The 21,021-nt window shown below is 41.2% G+C and overlaps 1 long non-coding RNA gene across 1 annotated transcript in view; it reads left to right on the top strand.

The window, feature by feature from the left end:
• Positions 1 to 15,048, top strand: part of LOC148421610 (uncharacterized) — a 70,284-nt gene extending 55,236 nt beyond the window's left edge. The window contains exons 3-4 of the long non-coding RNA XR_015866208.1: positions 14,770 to 14,863; positions 14,977 to 15,048. This is a non-coding gene — a long non-coding RNA (uncharacterized LOC148421610). The remainder of the gene's footprint in view (positions 1 to 14,769; positions 14,864 to 14,976) is intronic.
• Positions 15,049 to 21,021: the final 5,973 nt, after the last annotated feature.

Below are 21,021 nucleotides of genomic sequence, written 5' to 3'. Positions count from 1 at the left end.
CATATTCCATCCTGCAGCATGCATACAAGTTGCTGTAATACTTCTACTTGGCCAACAGGTGCTGCTGCACACTTAGAAAAACAATGCCTGTTTTTTTTTTGTTTTTTTTTTACCGAACACTGGAAAAGCACCTTTTTTATTGTTATTTATAGAAATATTTTTTATTTACTATGTTCTTTAGGAACTTTTACATGAATTAGTCTCTCGCTGGTTTAGGTTTTTGAAATTTTGGGAATAAGTAGTAAAGCAATGCAACATTGTGGATTAATTCTTCATTTCGTTTCCTTCATCCGGGCGCGTTTGCACCCAGGGGGAGGCTGCGGGGCCTGGGTCAGCCATATGGTGGCAGAAACCCCCCCTCCAAATTCTAGACTCTCTTTTCCCAGCCCCCCAAGAGTAAGCAGACCTCCCTACCACTGAGTGACATCATTGACTGAGGTGTAAAACTGCTTCTTCTGGCATAGTCCGAAAGCACTTCTTACATCGAAATTTGTATGTTTTAGGGGTTTTTTTTCTCCCTCAAAAATGATTTTAGATTATGGGCTGAAAAGATATTTGACAGGGGGTACATTACTGAAAAAAGGTTGAGAACCACTGCCCTATTTGACACCCATTATGAACAAATGGACGTATATTACATTAATTATTTGTTATATTTTTTTCTGATTGCTTTTCCTGCAATACCATGTTTTCTATTACCTAACGGAAATCCCTCTTTATAAAAACAAATACAGTGGACCCCCGGTTTATGGCGTCCCTGCCTTACGTTTTTTTTCACCTTGCGAAGTGGACCGTGACATTTTTTTGTCTTCTCTTTACGTCATTTCTCTCGGCTTACGACTCATCCAACATGGCGGCCAGTACGCGCGCATGACCGCCATGTTGGATTTGTCCGCGCTTATACGTCTATACATGCGTCACTGCTTACGTCACAACAATGCAGGTCTGCTATTGGTTGGCGTCACGGTCAAAATGGCCGCATGCTAAAGACGATCTCGTCTTGAGTGCTTGAAAAGACGTATTTATTGTGCATTTTACTGCTTGATTCAAACTTGAATGGGTTAGCCATGGGTCCCAAGATTGCGATGTTAGAGAGAAGTATGAAGATGTTCTATGTGGAAACGAAGCTGGAAATATTCAAGAAATACGAAGAAAGCTAAGCTAGCCTAGCCTATGCTACCCTTACTAGGGAATATGGCCATAACAAGCTCGTCACTCACTCAAAGGTAAATAAATCCTTTCTATATTTTTTATTTATGATGTTATTCAATTGTATACATGTATATTATATATACGTAGCACTTACCATACTATTTTGATACATATTTTTAATATGTGTATCCAATTTTGATGTTTTTACCTGGGGTTTTACACGCATTAGCTATTCAACATAGGTTACGGTGATTTCGCGTTACGATTGATCTCGTGAACCCACTGCATTTAAATTTTCCGTTCTTTGTTTAACTATGATTAGAACATCTTGTCCTACCTGGTTTTCTTGGACAGCAATAGCCATCCTGAGGAATGCCTTTTTTGTCAGCATTCGTTACTTAATATTAAAAAAAAAAAAAGAGTGGTAATTGTATACAGCCCGAGGCGAGCGAATTGGCATTCCTCATGTCTTCATCCAGCCTTGTGTTAATGAGGCAGAGTCCACTGGTAATTAGTATGTGGTGGACTCCATAGGCGCTCAGTCATCATATATAAATATGCTGGAGATCGTGCTTGGAAAATGTACTTGGCTATTGGTGGACAACATAAGGCCCATGGGCCGCATCCGGCTCACTTCATTTTTGAATCGGGCCCATTAACTCCTAAATTATCGTTTAAATAAAAAAAAAAAAGCCAACATTTCTCATCATTTCTCATCATTTGTCTATTGAAATCTATGTTAGTTTGTGATGCATTACAACAAAACTTTTTTGCATTTTGTCATGAGCCAATCAGAGAAAGAATGCTAATTTGTTGCAGTAGAAACGCATCCCAGGATGCCCTTGTCAACAAGCAATGTCTTCATTTAAAACATATTTAAAAAGCAAAATAACACAAAAACTCTCTCCACACTTAGATCTAAACATGAGTTTTAACTTTTGGTTGGTGAAATTGTGTACAGTTTGAGTTTTGGTTGAAACCAGGACAAAGAAAGGAAGCGACTCTCGGTAACTTTACTGAGATTTATCTGTAGTCGCTTCCTTTGATCCTGATTGGTCAGTTGTGTTACAGCTTTGAATGACGTAGTGAATTGATCCTATTCAGTTTATTCACTCAACTCCTCCACAGCTTGGTGGCGCTGTAACGTGACCATTGTCACATTAACTGCAGGCTGATTGTAGTTTGTACTGTAAAGATGCAGGAAATCAACACATAAACACGCAAGTCAGTTTAATTATAGTTAAGACACCAAAAAGGGGCATGGCGGCCTGACGGACATCTGACGTACTGTCTATCTCGACAATTACAACGAGGAGAGAAAATTGCAATCCCAATATTTTTAGTTCCATGTTTTTTTGTTTTTCTTTAAGCATTCCTGTCATTCGTCTGTCTGTCCACCAAAACGGGAATCTGTCGGCCAAAAGGGCCGACCGTGGGCCAAAACGGGCGTCCGTCGGTGGCGGACTGTCGCAGAGTCTGTCAGTGCTAACCAAAAGCCCACCTCTGTATCTGACCACGGCATTTTGTGCCGTCACAGCAACGTCTCCCTCACGTTTGAAGCGAGTATTTCCGAACTTCACCTTCCGCTATTGTTGTTTTGTTTTTTGAGCACAGAATTGTGACGTTTGTCATCTGTTTCTCACGCGCGAGTCGGACGAATGCGACCTGTCATTTCTGACTGAAGACACGGGTCAAAAGATCGGATTTTCCACCACATACCCAATCGGCTTGGTTTGGAAAAAAATCGAATCATCGAAAGTTCAGCTAAAAAATCGGAATAGTTTGGCTTGACGCTGCAGTGTGAAGCTAGCCTCCACGCCACCCAGCGTGCGCCTCTCGCGCGTCATCTCTAATGGAGGCTGGCTGGCCTTTTTGTATTCCTAAAACGCAGCTTCTTTCGCGTTGTTACAGGTGGTCTCCCCCTTGACACAATATACGCATGTATTTATTTATATATGTGACATATGAGCTAATTATGCAGCAGGAGAGGTGTGGAGGAGAGTTGGGGGGGGGGGGGTGCGTGGGGGGGGCTGACCCTTCCTCACCCGCCCGCTAATTAATTAGCCGTGTTTACGCTCACCATTACAACCTTGACAGCTCGTTACCCCCTTCATCCTCGTCCCGCGACAAATTACCAGACGGAGGCAACCGATGCTGGAAGTGGCACGCGTGTGTGTCGCCCCACTTGGGGGACCCCGAAAAAATAAAAGCCCAGATGAGTGGCTCGTCGCAAGCGGTGCGGCGTCTCCGAGATATGAGATATTCAAATGAGACGCTAACGGAGAGGGAGCGCGTCGTGCCTGATGGCTAATGTTAATGTTCTCATTTGAATATGAAAAGGAAAGACTTGCCCCCGTGTGTGTGTGTGTGCGTGTGTGATCAAAAAGTGCACAAGTGTGTGTTCTTCAAGCTTGACTGACAAGACAATAGAGACTAACACTTGTGGTTATTATGGGATGGATGGAGGGTAGATTACGCCGGTTGTCGTCCCGCAGAGATGAGACAAGATGGCCGACGGTTTAAATAGTGTCGTTCGCGGAACTGTAAGGTGCCCACGCCTTTATTGCCCCCCCCCACCCAAAAAAAAATGGGGGTGTGGGCAAAACAATTTACTGTCGACTGATTTCATATTAGCATTGTGGCCAAAACAATCCAGTCAACTATTGATTTAAAAGTAATATTAGCTTTTTTGTGTGATTATTTGTTTTTTTTGCATGAATACATTTCAGTATAAGATAATCACATTCAAATATTTCTCAAATCCTGGGGAAAAAACTGACAATTTTATGAAACATTCATGTTTTACATGCAAAGCATTTTTTTGCTGTTTTGAGGCATTTCAAATATAGTAAAAAAAATGGCCAAAAAAAGCAACAAAGTGCCAAATTTGTGCCTTTTGTAACGTTTAAATTTTCCCTGCAATGTGTGTGTGTTTTTTTTTTTTTTAATATTTCTTTTTTCCCACTCACTGTATATAGCAGTCTTCCCTAAAATTTCTTTTTAAAAAAGACAATCACATTAAAACATTTTTTTAGAATCTAAATATAGCCAATTTTTGGTCTCATTTTTGTAACGTTCAACTGAAGGCCAACGTTCATCAAAACAATTTCGGCCAGTTTTCCTCTCGTAAAGTTCAACATTTTTTTTCTTTACTTGAAACGCCGGAATTTCCAAATACTCCCGAAGGCAGCTCAATGTCCCTCACAGATTACACACATAGAGACGGTAGCAATAACCGGCAATTTAGCGGCAACATGTAACACAAACATACTTAGTTTTCCTCATGAATATGTCATATTTTCTCGTCAAATCATCTCAATTTAATCCAAGCGCGCTAATTATCTGACGCGCGTCAGATGAGCAAGATCATTTTTCAACCTTGTGAACCGCTTAAACAATTAAGCGCTCCCCTCGCAACTTTGATTCAAAGACATATTTTTGAAACCGACTATTTTTTCGAGTGGGGAATTGCGTCCGGCGGCTTGATGGACGGACGTTAGTAAAACAAAGCGTTGGTCTTCAATCGCCGCGGGCCGCGTCTGATGAAGATTCAAAATAGGGACGCAAAGGTTGAAGAGCATCGGGTGAATTGCGCTTTTTATAACACGCCGGCAGAATTGACATAGTTAGAAATAATTAGCGTGCAGCCATCATGCAAACGTGTTTTTTTGCCCCCTTTGCTGGGGGATCATGACATTACCCCAAGAGCACCCGCAGCCATGTATGAGCCTAATTAATTTTCCACTAGCACTGGCTGCAACTTTAGCTACACCTGTGCAAGCTAATGAGAGCCCGCATGGAAAATTCCTGCCCCCGCAAACACACCGTTGCTCACTTCTTTAACAATACCAAATGAAATTTCGACGATCAAACGATTAAAGTTTGTTTTTGCCGAGAAATGTAATATCCTGTAATATTGTAAATCATAATAGCCAAATTATGGACTAAATGATTTCATGCTACACTCATTTCAGTGTGCTGCTCCCTGTGGTTTTCACACCCTGGCCGCTAGGAGGCAGCACTGTAAAACAGCCATGCGGACACAATCGAAGAACAGGTTTCTTCCACTAGTAGACAGCGATTTGCTATTTTTTATATATTTGTCATCGAGGATAAAGAATATATGCCTAGGCTGTGAATAAAAATTTTCCGATCTGATTTTGATGTCGGATATCGGTGTGATGTCAGCCAAAAAAAAATGTCGGGGATCCCATATCATAAATATTTGCACTCATATACAAGCAGTCCATTTCAAATTCTGCACCTGTTATTACTATTATTTTTTTTGTTTCGCCCTCTGTTTTGTATTTATTTAATCCAAGTGCATTCGTGTTGGAGGTTGAATTCATGTGATCCAAATTTCAGTTTTTGTTATCATAAAAAAAAAAAAAAAAAAACAGTGAAGTCGGGAACATTTGTGCTTGGGTGCATGTTTGATCATTTATTGATTAATTTTGGCTGGTTTTGAAATGGTCCTGACTGTGGATTTGCATTTTTACAATCCTGCCATGCTACATTGTGGTTCGGTTCATGCGGATTTTTATATATGACCATAATATTTCCTCCCAAAAAATAGCAATTTTATTAACTCTTTCAGTACCATGGACGGGAATTCTCGTCTTTTAACTCGTTCTGTGCCAAGCGTTATCGGAAAAGAAGGATTGTATATTTAGCATTTTCACTCATCGTTCAAGGCCAACAGACTATTGCGTACTATAGCTATGTAAAAATTTATGGTTTCATATGAAAGATTGATTTCCTTTCCTTCTTTTGAATTGAAAGTAAGTAATGGTTATCTTTTATGTTTGGAAACACTGCCACCCAATGGTCAGCGTTGTCATTACAGTGCTCAACTGACAAGCATTAAGCATTAGTCAAGGGTGTCAGCTACTCTCCATAAAAAAACAGTTTTTGTTGTTGTTAGTACTTTTTTAAGACGAGAATTCTCGTCTTTGGCACTGAAAGGGTTAATATAAAAAAAGCAACCTCCATGACATGAATTTCCAATTCTCACCGCTATTTTTCTTTGTTTTTCCTCCTTTGTCGGCCAAAACAACAACATTTTTTTTTTTTAAAACAGCATTATTTTTTCCTCAAAATTAAGGTTAACAAACGCGGAAAAAAAGTCAACTCCCTTTCCCGGATTTCGGCTACCGCGCATAGTTTTTGCAACGAAACCATAACCAACTACCATAAAAATAGCAGAAACATGAAAAGTTTGTGAATAAAAAGCCGCAAAAGAAACGTCTCAGCATCGAACGCGCCAAAAAAGGGAAAAGTCCTTCAAAGTCGACGGCGCAAACATTAACTCGACTGTTGAAACGGTGCTAAGTCGAAAGCGTTCGCGCCGGCCCGTAGGGGGCGCCTTTTTCAATGGCATCCTATCTCTGTTCAAGGGCCCCATTTGAAGACCTTATTTGCGCTTTACGCCGGCAAAGTCGGGCCTGCGCTCAAAAGCCCGCGGCGTCTTTAACAATTGACACACCCTCTAAAACATACATCGCACGAAAAGCGCTTAAAGGACGGGCCCCGGTTGCAATTTTAATCCAAATGGAAGGGCGGCGGTGGCGGCGTGTAAAATGGCATTTTAGCGCAGGCGGGCAGCAGCGGGGGCGCCCGCAAAGCTAGCGCCTGAAAGAGAATACGGCGCTCACATCACATGTGAAAAGGCGAAGGCTCTGGCAGGCGAGCCTGATGGAGACTGACGAAGAAAAAGAAGAAGAAGAAGTAAGCGAGGAAGAAGCGGGAATCATCCAAAGCCGATTTCACCTTTTTGCATCACTTTGCTTTTTTGGAGTACATGTCCGTTTGCGCCAGATGGAGGGAGCCCCTTTTTTTCCGGCGCGGGGGGGGGGAGCATGAAAGTCGAGGTTTGATAAGTTCATCTGCGTAAATAACAAAAAAAAAAAGATGAAGAGCTCCGTGACACGTCTCATTCATCCAAACGGCAAAAAAAAAAGTAGAACAAAAGAACTCAAAGCATAAGCGATTCTTTGCCATAGGCCTGCTAACTCGCTAACTTGAAGTTGGCTTTAAAACCCACACTGAGCTGTATTCAACTTGACAATCGCAAAAAAAAAGTACAGATGGATATTCACCCTCACATTAGGGCTGCACAATTCATCGAATTTTAATGGCAATCACGACGTTAGCGCAAGCTGATCCTCGCCGACATTAACATTTAAAAAGTCAAGCACTTTTTCGATTACAAGTCAAATCAAGTACTTTATCCGCCTACCAGCAGGGGGCAATGTTTCCCACATGTTTGCATGACAAAAGCATCTGCTTTTCTCACCCTAATATATTATTTACCAGTGTGAAATGGCGTTGAATTTCTCACCTGATTCCTAATATATAAAATGAGAACTGTCAATTGAGACTCATTTTTAAAAATCCAATTGGCAAGAAATTGGAATAAATAAATAATAAGAAGAAGAAGTCTAAAAAACATTAAGCCTTGATAAACCCTGATATAAAGTTTTTATAAAAAATGAAAAAACAAAAAAACCCAGCTTGAATGGAGACTTTATTGACGATAGCCGCGTGGGTATTAGCTGCTAATTAGCCATTAGCACACCCAACGGGGACCCTGGACTCTATTGATGTCGGAGGTCTTCGGATGGACCGCGGCGTGCCGATCAATGAGGCCGGCCAAGTGCGGGTCAAGCTCATGTGGGAAACACTCGGAAGCCAAAGGTCATCCTGGGTCTTGTCCATTAATATGTCGCCTTGGAAAATCACAAATAAGAAATCAAAATGCATTCAAAAGTTCAAAACACGTATGCTAGGATGATGGTTCTCAAAAAGGACGGGAAATTTTTACAGGAAAAAAAAGGTTAATATTTAGACAGCGATAATATGTGCCGATTTTGAATCAGTTTGAATGTGAATTTAAAATTCATAGCTTGTACATAACATGCTTAAACGACACAAATAACTCATTCAATCCCAAAGACGTAGTTTTACGTAGTTTTCATGAGTCGGACCGTTCAAATAATATATCGGTTTTATGTATATATTATGATAAGGAAGGAAACAAATTAACAAAAGGTTTTATTTTATTTACGTGGGAGTGGATTTTTATTTATTATCAAAACTTCACAGCAGGTTTTCCTCATTATTTAATGATATTTTTCTTTTTTTGTTGGACCAGACAAAAAAATGTGAATTTTAAATTGGAGTAGTTAAAATCAAACATCAAGTTTGTTTTTTTGTTTTTTTCGCAAAAGAAACAAACAAAAAAACAAAAGCAAAAAAAATGTTAACATTTTTGTGGATTTTTATTTATGACCATAACTTTATTGCATTTTTGCATTTTGATCTTACTGTTTTTTTTTTTTATATTTTCCTCCTTTTGAATCAGAGTAGTCAAATAAAAGATCAATTTTATGTATTTTTTTTGCAAACGAAACTAACAAAAAAAGCAAAAAAAAAAAAAATTCAAACTTTTTTTTTTGATTTATGACCAAAACTATATTGCATTTTGACCTCGCTATTTTTCGGAATATTTTTCTTCCTTATAAGTCAGATGAGACAAAAAAATATGGATTATTTTATGCTTTTAACAAACGAACGAAACTAAAATGAATGGAAACAGAAGCAGATTTTTTTTTTGCGAATTTCAGTTATCTGTATTTTTGCGAACATAAACCCAGGATAAAAAAGGAACACTTTTTTTTTTTTTTTAAATTATGGCTGAATTTATTCGGCACACAACAACATGGCCGCCCTAACATTGTACCATTTCTGAATGTGTCGCATGCGGTGCAGCTTTTTTTGCATGTTTTTCCCAATTTTGCTCAAAAGAGCCAGTCAAACCCGAATAATAACAACTATGGCAAAAAAATCTGGTTAACGCGGCGGTCGCCTCGGACGTGTCCGATTTCACATGTGGGAGGCGTAACGGCGGGCGCGCGGCGACTGATTTAAGGTTTGCGGGGATCCGATGGCCCCGGGCAAGTTATTCTAAGAGCCCCCTGATGTCAGTGGGACTGCCTGGCGGAATAAAAGGCCAGGCAATAAAGTGGGGGAGAAAGTAGCACACGCGCATTGAAAATGGGGGGGCCTCCCTCAGGCGGTGGCCCAACTGGCCCGTGGTTAAATCCTCCACTGAAAGTGTAATAATCACACCAGATCCCCACAGAGGGAACCGGTGTGTGTTCGCCCCCGTGTGTGTGTGCGCGCTCTTGGTTTTTGAAGCATGATGCGGACCAAATTCCAGTTTAGTCCTTGTGGGGACTTCTTGTAATTGTCGGGACCGTTTTGGTGGACTCCACAAATTCAGACCTCATTTTGAGGGTAGCTTAATTGGATTTTTCTTGAAATCGGGGTAAGGGTGAGGAAAATTTTGTGATGTTTAGGGTTCGGAGATAGGTGATGCGTGATGTCAGTGGGGGTCCCCACGATGACTGAAAAAAAACGTTCTAGTGGTAAAGATAAAGCAGCAAAACAAAACGGATTTTTGACAAGAAAGAATCGGAACCAAGAGGAGCTTAAACAACGTTTCCTTTCGTATGCTAGCGAACATTCATTTATTGCCTTAAGTCCGTTTGATGTCAAAAGTCTTCGTCCGTCATTTTATTTACATTACAAACAGAAAATTTGGGAGAAGAAAATCAAACAAGTTTTCTCCATGAGTCTTTTTACGCGGCCACAAAAACAGCTCCTTTTCACAGCAGATTAGTGCCCTCTATTGGTGAAAAGTAGTCAATGCATATATAGCGCTACCTCTATTGACATAATGAATTCGCTGCCGAAGTCATTTCGTAATGTCAATTTTTTTTCTTATTTCATTTAAATAGCCCAATCCGTTAAAAGTCCCCAAAAAACTCATAAACTCTCTATATTGATAATATTTTTAAATGATAAAAATGCATCAAAAACTGTATAATGGCGGGGTCTGGAGGAGGCGACGTTTGACAGTAGAGAGAAATTAACATATAAACGAAAAACCCACGAAAAAGTTATCCTTAGCGCTCTATTGATATGTGCGAGTGTGTGATAAAAAATTTCGGTGACGCTCAAGTATCGGAGTAATATATATATATATATATATATATATATATATATATATATATATATAGATAGATAGATAGATAGATAGATACTTTATTCATCCCCGTAGGGAAATTCACATATATATTCACATATATATGTATATATGTATGTGTGTGTGTGTCGAGTCCACGTATACTGTTTGTGTTCGTCAGTGCGCAACGTAGCGCTCCTGTGCGGGTTGACGGCATCAGTTGAAGGGACCACAGCAGCGCCGGCGCTTTTGTTCTCGCCGCTAGCCGGCGGGAGGTGCGCTAATCGCAGAGGCTAAGGTCAAACTAATTAGCGCGCCGCTTGAACCCGCCGCTAAAAGTCGCACAAAAGATGTGACAGAGGTGAAATTAATCAAGCGCCATGACAACGTGGTAATTGGCTCGGAACAGGAAGGTTTGGCTTTTACTTTGCCGGGCACAAAAGGAGTGCCAAAGGAGGCTTTTATTTGCGCGGGGTGGGCGAAAGGACATCCTCAATGATAACAGGCGCCGCTTCATTAAACAAGCACAATGGCGTATAATGCGCTTTGTTTACATATGTTCAGTAAAGCACGTCATTACGCTCCACTGGCCGCTAAGTGCTGGCTTTTAACGGCCCGTGAATTCAATTAGACTGGCGAAGCACTTCAGAAAATACTTGGTTGGATGCTTTAATGGATGGATGGTTAGTATGCTAATGAGTTAGCAAAGCGAGCTTCCTACATGGGAGGACGGATGTATGTCGTTAGCCTGCTAGGTGAGGGATTAATGGATGGATGAATGCTAACAAGTTAGCTACCTCGCAAAGTAGAGATGGATGGATTGATGGATGAATGAATGATGAATAGTATGCTAACTAGTTAGCAAGCTAGCTTCCTACGTGGATGGGTGGTATTCTAACTAGCTAGTTACCTTGCTAGGTGGATGATTAATGGATGGATGGATGGATGAATGCTAAGAAGTCAGCTAGCTAGCTTGCTAGGTGGAGATGGACGATTGATGGATAGATGGATAGGATGCTAACTACTTAGCTAGCTAGTTTGCTAGGTGGAAATGGATGGATTGATGGATGATGGATAGTATGCTAACTAGTTTACTAACAAGCCTGCTGGGTATGAATAGATGGATCGGTAGTATGCTAACTAGTTAGTTAGTTAGCTAGCTAGCGTTTTGCATAGGTTGTCAGAGACTTAGTAAACCACCAAAAAACATCTTGATCTGCAATGAATAGCAGCAGCTGAATCCCGTGATTATATTTAGAACAAAAACGAGCAATATGTCATATTTAAAGTGGAGGAATTTTTGGTTGTGGTTTGGTTTAATTTGTGGTTAAGGATGTGGGCGGCTTAACAAACAGACGGCGGTCCGCAAATGGCCCCCGGCCCATAGTTTGGTCACACCTGCTTTTATGCTTGATAAAAACTTGCAATTTATTCGCTGATTTGACGATTACAGCGCCAGCTGGCATGAACCCAAAAAGTTCAAGTTGATTTCACAACACGAACATTAATGTTAGTCATATTTTTATTACTTTGTTTTGCGCACAACACTAACACAATTCGTTTTTGGCACAATTACCCAAACAGAGGTTCCAAAAATGCATGCAGTAATATTAGTCAGCAGGGTTTCTCTTTGCTTTCTCCAGAAGAGGGCGCCAACGTCTCCACTACCCCCATCTATTTTTTTTTTTTTTTTTTTTTTGCACCTCCCTCAGTCTTTTCATTAGAGCGCCACCCGTTAGCTCGGCTATAGCGGGGAAATGCTAACGAGGGCCCCGCCACGACTCCTCGGAGGCTGGGCTAAGTGCGGCGCGTGAGGTAGTGTGAAGTGCGGTTGGGGGGGGGTGTCGGGGGTCCCAGTGGTTGTTTGCCTCTTTTCCATCAAGAGCCCCTCATCTCCTTTATCCCCTTTGTGGCGGAGGACCTCCTCGGGCACTTCCCTCTGAGGGGGGATCTAAAAAGAGCAGCTGCCGGGGAACCAGTGCCATTTCCTCCTGCTGTCGCCCTCCCTCCCCCTTCCCTCCTCACCCCTTATTAATATGCATATGAACTTGTTTCTCTTAGTTCCGAACTCCAATGACAAAGTGGCAAAGCATATGCCTGAAATATTCATGACGGCGCGCGGTAATTAAGCGGCGGCGAAGGCGACTCCATCAACCAGCTCACTTCCAGATTTTTGTGTGTGTTTGTGTGCGTGCGTTGGGTTTTTTGTGTCGCTTTTTTTTCTTGGCCAGGACTAAAAAAAGAAACATGCTGTCCTCTTTGCCTTTTGCACAAGCTCATTCTTAGAAATGAGACGCCTGCCGAGGAGTGGTGTGTGACATCGTTAGCTTGTGTCGACGATTAAAAGTTAGGTCTGAAATGGACTAAATTACTTACTTCCGCTTCTTTTTAACTTCTAAATCAGCACTGTCATTTAAAAATAAGGGTTTTTTTTCCCTTCCGTCATTATATTCCTGAATGTTGAAAAATCAAGTGAAAATTCATGTAAGCATTCATCAGATGTAAACAAGAAATTGTCAAAATGTTGAAACATATATTTTGAACTAAATGTGTCATGAAATAATCTTGATGTTTTTTAAATATTATTCAACATCATTTTTCTGTTAGGTTGCTGATGTTGTTACTCCTATACACTATATTTGTGTATATATATATATATATATATATATATATATATATATATATATATATATATATATATATATATATATATATATTACTCCGATACTTGAGCGTCACCGAAACTTTTATCACACACTAGCACATATCAATATAGCGCTAAGGCTAACTTTTTCGTGGGTTGTATAAAACGTGTGTAAGTGCACACTATTTAAAACTGCAAGAAAATGCAATACTACTTTTACAAGAGCTGAAAAAGATAAGAAAATAACGATATATATGTGTGTATATATATATATATATATATATATATATATATATATATATATATATATATATACATATATTAGTACTTAAATATATTGTGTGTAAATGTACTCTATATAAAACTGCAATAAAATACAATAGTACTTTTATAAGAGCTGAAAAAGCTAAGAAAATAATGTTATAATGTTATATATATATATATATATATATATATATATATATATATATATATATATATATATAGTATTTAAATATAGTATTTAAATATAGTGTGTGTAAATGTACTCTATAAAAAAGAAAATGCAGCCAGCAAGTCAGCAAACCACTATGGATAGAATCCATAGCAATATGTTGTTATTTTGCAGTGTGAACAGAGAGATGTTCAAGTCAGAGGCTGCAGTTGAAGAAGAATGAACAAGGCCACCAGAGAGATGGATGGCGGGCCGGGAATAGGGGGGGCGGTCGGGGTACGGAAAGTGAGGAGAGAGAGGTGCCGGTGAGGGGGGGGCGTGCGAGATGTTTGCCGATGCTTGACAGCGAGGTAGATTGTATCTGACGTGAAGCCCGCAGATGAAAGGAGAGCGGACAGCTGGCCCAGTGCACTCGGCGCACTCCGCCGCTCACCTCGCTCTCCTCCTTATCCCCGCCTCTCCCTCCTCCCATCTCCTCTCCTCGCGACGCCTCCTCGCCTCGACTCTCCTCTCCTCGCCGCCACGCCGCCTTGTTTGGTCAATAAGCATTTATTAGCGGCCGTTACACGCGACCTCCCTGTTGCATCAATTATGGATGGCCGTCGGACGGCAACATCTGCAAAGAGCCCGTTGCTCGGACTCGCGTCCTGGCGCGGATTAGATGGGATTAAAGGGTGCCGTTCGGGAGGCTCACCTTTCAAAAATTCTGCAGTATTTTATTCCACATCTAGAAAACATTGAAAAATGGTATGGTCTGTCTGTGACGTGGTGATGACACTTTAACTCCCCCAATCCTTCAGGGCAGCAATGACTTTTGTACCTCAAATACAAAGAGAGGGTGCAGAGAGGCTCATTCAGAATTGTACTTGTGCGGTCCTTCTTCGTTCTCCTCATGCATGAGAAAGAAAAAAAAAAAGCCTTTTCTCCTTCTTTGTGTAAAGTTTCTCTCAAATGTCAAACAGGTGAACCTGACACCGACTCTGACGAAAAAATTGCAGTTGAAATCTTTCAGAATTGTACTTGTGCGGTCCTTCTTCGTTCTCCTCATGCATGAGAAAGACCAAAAAAAGAATGCCTTTTCTCCTTCTTTGTGTAAAGTTTCTCTCAAATGTCAAACAGTTGAACCTGACACTGACTCTCAGGAAAAAAATTGCAGTTCAAATGTTATTGGCACAAGCCACTGAAAGACAAGATCATTTTTTTGCGTTTTCAAATGGGAAGATTTTGCTTTCTGCGCACACGTGGCCTCAACTTGGACCAGGTGTTTCTTCTTTGAAAGACGCATCCCTGAAGTCTTGTCTTTTTTCAGTTTCCTGTCAGAGCCTCTCCCGGTTTACCTCGAAGGCATGCGCTCGCTCGCTCGCTCGCTCGCTCGCCTGTCAGCAGTGCTTGTCGAGCGCCGTTTCTGTGAAAATAAAGATATGCTTCCGTGCTCCGTTAATGCAATGTAACCTCTGTCAAACAGGAAGTTTGTGTTTTTTTTTAACCCTCCCTTCTTCTTCTCCCTCGCAGACTTTGAACAAAAGAGCTCCGCCTCTCGCGTGTAGCGGAGGGCGGCGCGCATCCCCAAATATCAACCACGGCAGGTTGAAAGGCAAAAAATAAGGTCAGTGTCACCCCGCTGCATTATTAATGGCCGACTGTTTATCGCCTCGCCCGTTGAATCGGCGCGGCCCGCCTATGAAATATTGATGCAATTTCCCTCGGCTTAACACGTAGAGGAAGCCACGGGATAAAGAAACGAGGTGTAACGCCGGGTGGCATGATGCCCGCTCGCGGGGAGTGTCAAACACAGCAAGGAAAGCGCTGCTTAGGTGGCCCCGTTGAAGCCATGGATGCATCATCGTGTTAGCGCCAATGCTCGTCTAACGAGGCCAATCATCACCAGACCCCAAACCTATTAAAAATCTTTTGAAGCATCCTAGAATATTATCTTTGCAACAGCTTTTTATTTAAAACTATCTATCGATCTATATATATATATATATATATATATATATATATATATATATATATATATATATATATATATATATATATATAATTTGTGTGTGTGTGTGTGTGTCACCCACCCAAATGCCAAGCGATTAAAAATGTTCAATTAATTAATCGCCATCATATGCCAAGCGATTAAAATGTTCAACTAATTAATCGCACATTTTCTGTAATTAATCATAATTAATCCAGAGCTTGTACTGTGTCCTATAAAGCCTGTAACACATAGATAGATAGATAGATAGATAGACTGACTTTTTGTCATACAATAACAGGTGCACTCACTGGTTGCCTTTTCTTATTTTCCCAACAAGAACATGCTTTGTTGCTGGTCGTCTCTCTTTTTCTTTCATGTTAAAATCGCTTACTAATTAAGCCAAATGCCACCGCATTCAGTCCACACACACACACGCACACACACATCCATTCACCCACACATGCTAAGCCCTCTAATGATCCACATGTGCCAGCGTCTTTATTTTCCAGCCAGGCAGCCAGCTCGCGCATGTCGTTTAAGCGATTGTAAATCACCCCACACAGTAATGGCACAGATTAGCGCGCTATCAAAAAGCTTTCTTCATGCACGATGCGCTAACATCTCGCAGGCCCTAAGTGTTTTTTATGCGAGAAGCGCGAGGAGCCCATAAAGGCCGCCCGCCTGTCACGTGCCATTAAGGCCTAACCCCCGCGTGATTCATGCTAAAAAAAAAATAAAAATAAAACGCAGGATAGCGAGCGGGGAGAGGAAATGGCAGCTTGTTGTCACGTTAGCGAAGATGGCCGACATTCTGCGATGGATGAGAGATGCTTTGATTTCCTCTTCCTGTTTTGGGATAGCACCCCCCTCCCTACCCCCCCACTACTGCCCACCCCCTCTTCCTTCCCTCCCCCAGCTCACGCTGCCTGCTATTGTGACCCATGAATTATTGATTAACCTGGGTAATAGAAAAGATATAACTGTAGCGTGCTTTTGACCTGCCTCTTCTGCAGTGGATCAGTGGGAACGCAGGCATATTATGCATGCAGATGAGGACATCAAGCGAGGCTATAAATTCTGCCGGCGTGCCGATTTTTGCGCCGTGACGTCACGCGGGTGTGAGGAAGTGGTGCGACTTTGAACTCTGATTTGTTATAACACCTACAAATATACAAACGCTCAAAAGTATTGTATTCTCCGCACTGTAAGGCGCAGCGGGTTATACGGCACACCTTCAATAAATGGCCTATTTTAAAAGTGTTTTCTGATATAAGGTGCACCGTATTATAAGGTGCATAGAATAGAAGCTACAGTAGTGGCTGGGGTTGCCTTATGCATCCATTGATTGAGCTGCACTAAAGTGAATATCAAACTAATCAGATGTCAGTCAAATTTTATTCATAAACAATTAGAAACTCAGACTAAAGATGATTGGTGGAAGATACTATCTGAAAAATGGGGGGGGGGGAAATGACATTTTGATGACATTAAAAGTCTGTTTGGATCCATGCCAAGATGAATCAAAGAATGTAATTAGGATTCAATAAATCTTACATTTTGGATCAATTTTCAACCCAAAAAATCCAATTCTGGTATTTTCTATGTTACCATTTATAAGACGCATCAAAACAATAGCAAAACAGAATAAATCTCATCCCTCCAAACTCTTCATATTTTCTTGTGATCATAAACATAAATGACCCCCAATCTGGTGGTTGAAAATTAGCAAAAAAGACTCGACTTGTACACAAAGAAAAACGGTACCTTTGACCTATTGATATACTTATTTATTTTGAATTCATATATGTCAGAGTTGTTCATGCAGTTATTTTTAGGGACGTTTTTGCCCGTTGAATTGAGCTCTTGAGAGATATTCATCCTACAACTTTGTTTTTCATGAAAATTGTGCTCGAGTTAGTCTGGAGAGATTTACAACTCTTCCAAAATGGAGAGAAGTGAATTTTATGAATATTCCCATATTGCAAAGCTGGACTATCTCCGAAGTTATTCAACCTGATGAGCTCATAGATCAAAAACCCAAATACTCTTTTTCAATTCCATCCAGTTTTACTGCTCCATTTTTCTCTTTCTTTTTTTGCGTTCAACAGGCTGCGCAGCGTGTATATAAATATACAATTAAACGCCCGAGTAACCTGCGTGTTTTCATTAAAAAAAAAAAAGCCACCTTTGAGGAGGTGACCGCTGGCGGTAATTGCATTGGACTGTGTTTACATTTATTCATTGAACCACCTTTTTTCATCCCCACTTCCACCTGTCACCCTTTTCCGCTTGAGACCGCCATCAAACTTGGCCCTCCGCTCCCTAATCAGCCCCCCCCCCCCCCCCCCCGACTCCGTGCCACCCTTGGTTTGTTCACCGCAGAGTGATTTTCATGCATTGGGTTCCACCAAATTCTATGTGCACTCAGCCACATCCTTTATTGATTGCTCACAGTGCAAACAGTAAAGCCGGGCGTCATATACATAATTGGACAGTTGTCAGGGGAGGTGGATTCGCTGATAACCGCCGTCTTATTTCCCCTCCCTGATGGATGCATGCTTACGTACCGTGAAAATGAGCACGCTGCACTCGCATGGCAGTTAAGTATAGCTACAGTTTGTTTGTTTTTTTTTTTCCAGAGAAAATTCAACAACGTCGGTTTAGTTGTGCTTGCCCACGTTCAAGGGAAAAAGTAGATGTAAGTCTGCGCAACCAGATTCAAAAGGGGAGATTCAGCAGGTCTTTCCTTCCTTCTGCTCTGAGACTCTATAACAAACATTGCTGAACCACTGTTACAGTTGCTGATGCTGTACAATCATTTATTATTATCATGCGCAATAATATACCTCACTGTGTAATACGTGTAAAATAATCGACCCAATGCAGTGTAACTATTTGTATATACAGTATACTGCATCCTTCCTCTTATTATATTGTATGAATTTATTTTAGGCACATATCTATCTATCTATCTATCTATCTATCTATCTATCTATCTATCTATCTATCTATCTATCTATCTATCTATCTATCTATCTATCTATCTATCTATCTATCTATCTATCTATCTATCTATCTATCTATCTCTAGCTAGCTAGCTATCTCTATCTATCTATCTCTTTATCTCTATCTATCTATCTAGCTAGCTAGCTAGCTAGTTATCTATCTAGCTAGCTATCTCTATCTATCTATCTATCTATCGCTATATCTATCTATCGCTATATCTATCTATCTATCGCTATATCTATCTATCTATCTATCTATCTATCTATCTATCTATCTATCTATCTATCTATCTATCGCTATTTCTATCTATCTATCGCTATATCTATCTATCTATCTATCTATCGCTATATCTATCTATCTATCTATCGCTATATCTATCTATCTATCTATCTACCTATCGCTATATCTATCTCTATCTCTATCTCTATCTCTATCTAACTACCGTAAGTTTTTACTGTCCGCAATACGACGATTCCACCTCACGATCCCAACTCTGGAATGGATTCATTTCATATGGCGGGGGTCCATTGTATTTTGAAATTTGCGGATCGGCCCCAAAAATCATAAACCTTGTGCAGTATAGTTATCCCTCGTTTTTCGTGGTGAATGGGGACCGGAACCCCCCCCCGGGACAAGTGAAAAACCGCAAAGTAGTGGCAAAGTAGAATCGGACAACTTGGTGAATTTTTTGATTTTCGTTTTTTTTTTTTTTTTTATTTCTGTCCAGTGTAGAGAAAAATTGCGTCGAAAAAATGACGTCAAAATCTTTATTTTTCTCCGAACTCCATTGCTCTTTACCGTTTGAAGCCCACAGAATAGAACGAAACTATTCTAGCCTCTTTCTTAAAATGAGCGTTTTCAACGAGGGCTATCGGTCATAACGTAACGCGGCGGGGACGTGAATAACCGTAACCCAATCTGATGTCGTCGTTTTGCTTTGCGTAAAACCACAATAACCTCAAATAAATACGGCGTATACTCACCAGGGCGCAAGGAAACATCTGTCCACCTGCTTTTGTGGGACAAAAGGCAGCCTGTAGAATTACATTTTGAGCGGGGCGGTAGAAATAACACCGCCTTAATCGCCGCTAAAGTCAACACCATTCCGTCTTGGGAAAGAAGAAGAAAAAAAGAAGACTCCTTTAAAGTTTGTAGTTTAGTAATGAAAAGCACACAGTGGCTGCCGCAATTACCTGACCCGTGACACCGAGGTGATGAGACGTCCCGGCAGAATCCCCAGCTTAGCCCGGCCGTCTGCCCGGCGGATAATAGATTCAGGCGCACAAATGCTGGAAGCGGCCGCGTGTAATAACTCTATCAAACTCACGTCTCCCGTGTGTGTTCGCCGGGTTAGACACACACGGCCGAGACGCCTGTCGGAATTTCCCATTTTACTCCGCTTCGGCCTCGCCGTTCTTTTCCTTTCTATTCCCCGGGAATCATCGGCTAGGGGGGGGGATTGCGGGGGTCGGGGTCAGACCGCTGTTTGTCTTGTGCGCTGCCGGGAGCCGGCGAGCGTCCGAGGGGGCTTCGCGTTACGGAAACATCCGCTTTACGAGGATTGGCGCGTGGAGACGGGGAGGCAAATGAAGCGGCACCCAAACACCATTCATATTTAATACTGTGTAGTCTGCATAGGAAGGGAGACTCCGTTCACTGGCTCAAAGCAGCTGCTGCTAAAACGGCCGCGGCGGGACGACTCCGTTTTGTTTATCGATGGAGTATTCCCTCCATTGTTTGGATGCCGAGCCGTCGGTTTGTCAGTCGATTTGTCAGCGGAGTGCAATTCATTCAGGCACAGCTAGTTTGCCGCATAAAAAGGCATCGTGTGAATTTACGACCTCAGCTACGGAATCTTTTTGGTATCCGACCATCCGGCTCAAAATTGGGTAGAGTGGAACCCGGGGTTACAGCGTCCCTGGCTTACGTTTTTTTCATGTTACCGAGTTTTTTCGTCCCCTCTTTAAGATATTTTCCCCGCTTTGCGACAGAATCAACTGTCATGACCCTAGGGGCTTGACTGTATTTGTGTTGTCTCCATCTGCAGGCGTTTTTAGGTAATTGCACTTATTTTCTGTTGCCGTCAATGCCTCCATGTAACGCGTCACTACAATGCTGTTCTGCTATTGATCGGCGTCTCCTCACGGAGATGCTGGTCTTGTATTGGTCATTCAAACTTGAATGGGTTAGCCATGGGTCCCAAGATTGCTAGTGATGTGAAAGAGAGAAGTAAGAAGTTGATTTATATGGAATTGAAGCTGGAGATAATCAAGAAATACAAAAAAGGCTAGGCTACCTTTACTAGGGAATATGGGCATGACAAGCGCCACTCAAAGGCAAATAAATCCTTTCTCTATTTTTCATTGATGATGTTTTCTGATTGTATACATGTATATTATATATACGAAGCACTTACTATACTATTTTGGTACCAATTTTAATATGTATGTACAATTTTCATGTTTTTACCTGGGGTTCTAAACATATTAGCGAGCCCAACCGCGGAACGGATTCATCTCGTAACACGAGGGCCCACTGTATTTCGATTAAAAATCAATATTTTGTTTTTCTTGGTTGGAGAACAGTTATGAATACGGAAGACAATAAAATACATGCAAGGCAACAGTCTATTTTGTAAGTGATTTAAAAAGATTTTACCCAAACATTTCCCCATTTGATTCATGAAGGAAAGCGGCTTAACAACCATAGTAGAGATTTCTTAAAACAGTGGTTCTCAAAATGGGGTCCGTTTGAATGCTTCCCCACAACAAATTTCACTTCTACTG

Source organism: Hippichthys cyanospilos, chromosome 7 (genome assembly GCF_059441005.1).
Source record: "Hippichthys cyanospilos isolate Australia breed blue-spotted pipefish chromosome 7, RoL_Hcya_1.0, whole genome shotgun sequence".
NCBI lineage: Eukaryota > Metazoa > Chordata > Actinopteri > Syngnathiformes > Syngnathidae > Hippichthys > Hippichthys cyanospilos.
The sequence above is the reverse complement of the archived record's forward strand: the minus strand, read 5'-3'. Positions and strand labels throughout refer to the sequence as shown.